The sequence below is a fragment of the Chrysochloris asiatica genome, unplaced genomic scaffold (assembly GCF_000296735.1).
Source record: "Chrysochloris asiatica unplaced genomic scaffold, ChrAsi1.0 scaffold00214, whole genome shotgun sequence".
Taxonomy (NCBI): Eukaryota; Metazoa; Chordata; class Mammalia; order Afrosoricida; family Chrysochloridae; genus Chrysochloris; species Chrysochloris asiatica.
The window spans coordinates 2,691,066-2,698,987 of NW_006408732.1; the positions used below are offsets into that span (position 1 = coordinate 2,691,066).

The window sequence follows — 7,922 nt, forward strand, 5'->3', positions numbered from 1 at the left end:
AGTGATGTATCCACCCTGGCTTTGGGGTGCCTCATTGTCTCCCTTCTTCTGTTTGTCTGTGTATTCTTTCGCTATCCCTATTGCCGCTAGATCTCCCCTCCTCGTGAACCAAACACTCGTGACAACTATGTCGAGGCAAGTCCCCGGCAACTGTCTTTAGTGGTTGGTGCATAAATTTGAAAACTAGTAGTATTAACTGGTCTTCCTTGTAGGCGCATGGATATTATCTTATCACAGACAGCGTTGTGTCTCATGACTGATCTGGATATGTTCTTTTTGACAATGAATGCAATACCATTCCTCTTCAGTTTGTCTTTCCTAGCATAGTAAACCATGCTGTTGTCAGATTCAAAATAGTCAATACCAGTCCATTTCAGTTCACTAATGCCTATTTTTATTTTCCTAAGGAATAAATTTCCAAGGCTTATTTAGACATTTTGTTTGTGTTTGTAGGTGGTTGTTGCAGAGCATTTATTTTCCAGAAGACTTGAAAGAGTATGTATAATAGCAATCATATATAAGGAAATATTAAGAAGCAGTCTATGTAGTTTGCCAATGGGCATTAATACTAATATTGGAGATAGATATTAAAGTAAAAGTGAATAATCCAAGCATTTACTATAGGGCATTTACATTAATATCTATCTCCAATATTAGTAATAATTCTCAAAGCAAACTACACCAACTGCTTTTGAATATTTCTGTATATATGGTTGCTATTATACATACACTTTCAAGTCTTCTGGAAAAGAAATGCTCTGCAACAAACACCTACAAACACAAGCAAAATGTCTAAATAAGCCTGGGGAATGTATTCCTTAGGAAAATAAGAATACCATGTTATTGTTAGGTATTGTTACATCAGTTCCAACTCATAGCAATCCCATGTACAACAAAATGAAACACTGTCCATTCCTTTTCGATCCTATAAGATAAAGAAATAGATTATTGACTGCCTGTTCTATATCAGAAACTTTGTATATATTATACTTATATTTTGTATATGTACATGTCATTTAACTCTCTTAATAATCCTATTGGGTCATTTAGGTTGTTTAGAATGATTCTCAACTACAAAAATTAGAAACAAGACCAGCAGAAATTCTGGTCTTTGCCAATAACTGATATTGTTCAGATTTAACCTCACATCCATCTGGGTCTACGAGCACATGCTCGTTTCATCGTACCTGACAATCTTATTCTATTAGCTGGAAGTACCCTAGACCATAAATATAGAAGAAAAAAGTATCTTGAAAGGACTTGCAGTTACATATTTAATGTTGGTTCCGACTCATAGCAACCCTGTATGAGTAGGGTTTCCAAGGAGCTGCAGATGAGTTTGAACCACCGACCTTGCAATTCAAGCCAATATATTGCAGTCAGATACTTACCCTACAGTGCCACATCAGGACTCCAAAGTTTGGTCTGTCCTGAGTGCGATTTGAACCCACGCCTCCAAGGGAAAATGTGATCTGAACTCCATGCCTTACACCACTTGGCCATCCTGACAGTGGGCGTTATTGTACATTTGTTGTTGTTAAGTGCTGAGATGATTCTGACCCATAGCGACCCTGCATAAGGTTTCTGAGGAGCAGCATTAGTGACTAGCAAACTATGTTTATCATTTGTGGGTTTTTTGATGTAGTTTTCAAGTGCAGTCATTTGGAGATTATACATTATGGTGCAGTATCTATACATCACTTGTGAGGAATAGTTGCTGTGTTGTTGTTGTTAAGTGCCATCGAGTCTATTCCAACCCATAGCGACCCTTGTATAGGGTTTCCAAGGAGCAGCTGGTGAGCTTGAACTACTGACTTTGCAGTTTAAATGACTTTGCAGTCTGACGCATTAACCTACAGCGCCACACCAGGACTCCTAGTTGCTGTGTTAACGACCCTCAAATCAGCCTCAACTCCTGGTGCCCCGTGCACAATGTAATGAAATGTTACCTGGCTCTGTGCTACCTATCCCCATGATCAATAGCAGAGCATTTCATTTTGATCCATAGGACTTTCATTGACTGATATTTGGAAATAGTCACCAGGTCTTCCTTTGTAGGCCAGTTTAGTTGGGAAGTTTCACTGAAACCTGTTTACATTATAACAGCAAACAAGCCTCCATGGACAAATGGATGGTGGCTGTGCCCAGGTGCATGGGGACTGTGCAACAAGTTCATTGGCTGAGAATAGAACCCAAGTTTCTCACAGAGGAGATGAGAATCTTATCACTGAACCACCACTGTCCACTTTGTGAGGAATGAGACCTTGTCCTGAGGTGGCACTGTAGGACAAGCACTGGACTGCTAACCACAAGGTCAGTTTTGCAGTTCCTTATCAAACTAAGCATGCTCCTACCATGTGATCTAGCTATTACATTCTTGGGTATTTATCCCAGCGAAACAAAAACTTAGATTCGTACAAAAACGTATACACTGATGTTTATAGTAGCTTTATTCATAATAAACTAAAACTGGAAACAGCCCAAATGTTCTACAGTGGGTGAATAGTTTTAAAAAGTTTGGCTAACCACACAACAAACATAATTCAGCAATAAAATACACACCTTGGATAAATCTCAATAAAACTATCCTGAATAGAAAGTTAATCCTAAAGAGTACATACTATATGGTTTCATTTATAAAACATTCTTGAAATGACAGAATTATAGAAACGTAGAATAGATTAGTGGTTTCCAGGAGCTGAGAATAGACTGAGAGCAGGAGAGAGGGTTTGTGGCTACAATAGGGCAATAAGAGCAGTCCTTGGAGTGGAAGAAATGTTCATTATCTTTGGTGATAGAATACTTCCTATATTCTTCGCCAATGCCATAACTCAAATGCATCAGTTCTTCTATGGTCTCCTTTATCTGTTGTCCAACTTTCACATGCATATGAGACAACTGAAAATACCACGGTTTAGGTCAGGCACACCTCAGCCCTCAAAGCCTTCACTCTTTAGCACTTTGAATATGTATTCTGCAGCAGATTTGCCTAATACAATATGTTACCCGATTTCTTGACTGCTGCTTCCATAAGTATCTATTGTGAACCCAAGCAAAATGAAATCTTTGACAACTTCAATTTTTCATGTTACTAATTTATCATGTTATTAATTGGTCCAGCAGTGAGGATTTTTGTTTTCTTTACAATGAGGTGCACTCCATACTGAAAGCTGTAGTGTTTGATCTTCATCAGTATTTGAAGTCCTCTTCATTTCCAGCAAGCAAGGTTGTATCATCTGTATATATTGTTGTTGTTGTTAAATGCCATTGTGACCCTGAATAGGGTTTCCAAGGAGTGGCTGGTGAGCTTGAACCACTGACCATGCGGTTCAAATAACTTTGCAGTCCAGTGCGTTAACCCACAGCACCACACCAGGATTCTCATTTGCATACAGCAGGTTGTTAATGAATCTTCCTCCAATCCTGATGCCACATTTTTCTTCATATAATTCAGTTTCTTGGAATGATTGCTCAGCATACAGGTTGAATAAATATGGTGAAAAGATACAACCCTGGTCCATTCAGTATCCCCTTAAAAGAAAATCAATTATTATGTAATATTTTGTTTCTGCGGTTCCATGCATCTTTATGAACCAAGAATCATTGAGAAAACCCTGCAGTACTGAATTTTAATGGTAAATAAGAGTCTAAACTAGCGAGATATTTAATCTTTCAATATAAACACTAATATTTCTAGGAGCATACCTAGAACTCACATTGTGGTCTTGAAGTGCAGTTTTGCATTGAAGAAAATTGAGGTTGCAGTGGGGGTAGGGGTGTTGATTCCAAATCTGGGACAGGAAACACACAAAATGAGAATAAACCAGGAACATTTTGACATACCAAATAGAAAGAAGTTATCAAAGCACTAAGGTGATGTCAAAATTATTCAGGACCCAATTACAAGAGGCTTCTGTTATCCAAAGATGGAATTAATTGAGGCATTGATATAGATAAGAACTACAATGAATTGAAATGATGAAATGTCTTGAATTCCTGAGTTCTTAGTGATACTTTTTAAAAACTAAATTGGCTACCTCCTGAAAGTGAGAGAGAACTGTTTATTTGAGCATTGGATAAATAAAAAGAAAAATCAATTATTTATCCTGTTTTCCAATCTGAACTCCATTACTAGGTAACCAAACAGTAGTTGAGTATATCTTCTTATAAAAATTAATCCAGTCAACATATAAACACAAATGATGGAATTTTAATATCACTGTTTTACAACCATGCAGTAAGCAATAAATGATGAAGAAATTGAAGAATTAGACCAACTTCTGCAGTCTTAAATTGATCAATCATGAAATAAAGATGCTTTGATAATTACTAGTAATTGGAATGCAAAAGTTGGGAACAAAGAGGAAGGATCAGTAGTTAGAAATACAGCCTTGGTGATATAAATGACATTGGAGATCACATGATAGAATTTTCAACACTAATGACTTCTTCAGCGCAAATACTTTTTTCAGCATCATAAATGACAACTATACACGTAGGCTTTGTCAAACAGAATATGCAAACATTTACCTAACTACAACCGTGGAAAGAGACAATAGAAAAGTTCAACATCATCAGTCAAAACAAGGTCAGGGGCTAACTGTGAAATAGACCATCAATTGCTCATATGTTCAGGACAAAGCTGAAGAAAATTTAAACAAATCCACAAGAGCCAATTATATATCCCTCCTGAATATAGAAACTATCTCAGGAACCGTTTTTAAAAAAATGTGACTTGAGACAAACTTTACAGAGTAGACCATGGAGTTTTACACTCAACAGTTCTTATACTTCATTTTAATCATATACTTCATTTCATTTCAATTATTGCAATTAACATCACTTGTGTAACTTCACTTATCCCACTTTTGCCCTATGATTCTGGTTTCCATTTTTCCTTCTTTCCCAACCCTTCTGAATTTTATCTTTAGGTAAAAGCTGTGCTATAGATCTTGACTCTTTGACCATTCCATGGTGTGCACACCTCACTAGTGTTATTGTCCCCCTTACACAGCTATTGCTTGACTAAAAATTGAGCCACAAGGATGAGTTCAGTTCCAGACCTGAACGGTGAGTAAGGGTCACAGACCTGGGTTCCTCTAGTCTCTTTCTGACCAGTAAGCCTGTTTTTTTTTCATAATTTTTAGTTTTCATCTACATTTTCTCATACTCTATCCAGGACCATCTAATGGGACTCCTTTCAAAGCAATAACTAGGAGTAGCCAGGCACCATCTTGTTCTTTTTGTCTAAGGGTTGTGGAGACGGATGTTCACATGGTCCAGTAGTCGACTGGACAAATTGTTTCCAAGCAGCTTCAATTTTCATCACTCTTTTTTTCTTTCACACATGGTAGGACTAATAGTTGCCCCTTAGACAGCCACTGATGCCTTTTTAAAACCCAGGTTTTAAAAAAAGTAGACTGTAAAACATTGTCTTTGTGAACTATGTTATGACAACTGACCAACTGACCCTAGATTATGGTCCTGAGCCCCCAGGCCTGGCAACACATTCCCTCAAAGTGTTTGGTAATGGTAAATGCTCATGTACAAATACTCTCTGTCAAACCTTAATTATATGTTTGTAGGTATACTCCCAGTCTCCCTCCCATACTCACTCAGACTATGTACTGTCCATACCACCCTGACTGCACCTGACCTCATCTGATCTCAGAAGCTAAGCAGGGTTGGGCTTGGTTAGTACTTGGATGGGAGACCACCTAGGAATACCAGGTGCTGTAGGCTTAAAAGGAGCTCTGGTAGCATAGTGGGTTGTGAGCTGGGCTGCTAAGCACAGGGTCAGCACTTCAAATCCACCAGTTGCTGCCTAGGAGAAAGATAAGATTTTCTGTTTCCATAAAGATTTACAGCCTCAGAAACCCAATATAGGGCCACTATGAGTCAAAACAGACTCAAAGGCACCCATATACCCAAGTTGTTGTTTTGTTATTAAGTGCCATTGAGTTGGTTCTGACTCATAGCCACCCGATATAAGGTTTCCAAGGAGTGGTTGGTGAGTTTGATCTGCTCACCTTGTAGTTCAAACCACTCTTGCAGTTCAGTGCTAGATCACTATTATTGCAGAACTGTGTATCTAATAGTGTTAACCTATACTCCTTTAGGAGTTTTAATGTGGCACTGTAGGATAAGTACTGGACCGATTTGAACTGAAGGTGGTTGTTCAAACCCACCAACCCCTCCTCAGAAAGCACACAGGGTTGCTATGAGTCAGAACCACACCGATGACACTTAACAACATTATTTCTTTAGCTCTTGTATTCCTCCCTATGTGTACCCCTGCCATCATCATTCTTCTGCCAACCTCTCTTTGTTACATATTGACTTTCCATCCCTAAGTTAACATGTACCTATCCTCTAGTCAGTGAATTACTCCACCTTCCCTTCTACCCCTGGTAGCCATTAAAGAATGCTTAATTAACATTCTCATATGCAAATTCAGGCTGAAGAAAATGTAAACAAATCAATGAGAGCCAAAATATGACCTTGAATATATCTCACCTGAATTTAGACATCATCTGAAGAACAGATTCAATGTATTAGACACTAAAGACAGAAGACCAGAAGAGTTGTGGGACATCAAGAACATACAAGGCTCGGAGGCCTCGGATTCGTCTCTAGCTCTGCCTAGTTCGCTTCTAGAGGGTGGGATTAAGGCCGGACAGGGAAAAGAGGCAGGGCGGTGGCTGCACATGTGCGTGGGAAAGAGCTGAGGGGAGGAGGCTGCATCGTTTAGCCCGGCTTGAGAGATTCAAAATAATGCAGGACCCCCAAGGCATGCACCGAGTGGAATGACATCTTACACATAAAGGAAATCTTGCCTTCAAAGGAAAATTCCAGAGAAATGGAAAAGAAAGCAGAAGAGGAGGAGCTGCTAATCCTTTCTCAGTCAGATGTGAAAACGTATGAAGAGATGACTTTGGAAGAGCTGGAGGATAATGAAGACGAATTTAATGAGGAGGATGAATGTGCTATTGAGATGTACAGGCAGCAAGACTGGCTGAGTGGAAAGCAAATCAACTGAAGAATAAGTTTGGAGAAGTTTTGGAGATCTCAGGAAAGGATTAAGAAATTTTGAAAACTGGTGAGGGCCTGTGGGTAATCTTGCACCTTTACAAACAAGGGATCCCCCTCTGTGCTCTGATAAATCAATACTTCATTGGACTTGCAAGAAAGTTTCCTGATGTTAAATTTATCAAAGCCATCTCAACAACTTGCATCCCCAATTATCCTGATAGGAACCTGCCCACAATATTTGTTTTTCTTGTAGGAGATATCAAAGCTAAGTTTATTGGCCCTCCAGTGTTTTGTGGCATGAACCTGACAAGAGATGAGTTGGAGTGGAAATTTTCTGAGTCTGGAACAATCAAGACAGAGCTGGAGGAAACCCCCCAAAAAACCATAAGAAGACACGTTACTGTCATGGATGCGGTGCTCTGTCCCCACAAGGAGAAACAGCGGTTCTGAGGATGACTGAGGCGCCAACAGTGATAATTAGCCAGACCTTCTCTTTTGTTTGTTTGTTCTTTAAAGTTATTATTGTGAATTGAGTGATAGTTTACATGGGAGAACATCAGCTTTACATTCATCCTATCATATTTCGTTTCACTGCAATGATTACAAGCCCCTCCATTAATCATCAAACGACAGCATTTCTTCCATTCCCTCTGTTGTTATTATTTTGGATGTACACTGAGGCACTCAGGAATATCTAATCATTCAAACAGCCAAAGAGTACACCCCGCAAACCTGACCCTGGCCATCAGCACGCAGCCCCTCTCCCTCCCTGAGTCCAGAATTCCCAGATGTTCCATCACTCCATGTCATGCCTCCATCTCTGGTGTCACTGCTTCTCTGGATAGGGTCCCATTCTCTGCTCTTCTCCCTTGATGGTCCCAGGGTCCTCC

General features: G+C 39.3%; 1 pseudogene; it reads left to right on the forward strand.

The window, feature by feature from the left end:
• The first annotated feature begins 4,232 nt into the window (after nucleotides 1-4,232).
• Nucleotides 4,233-7,492, forward strand: LOC102840779 (annotated as a pseudogene).
• Nucleotides 7,493-7,922: the final 430 nt, after the last annotated feature.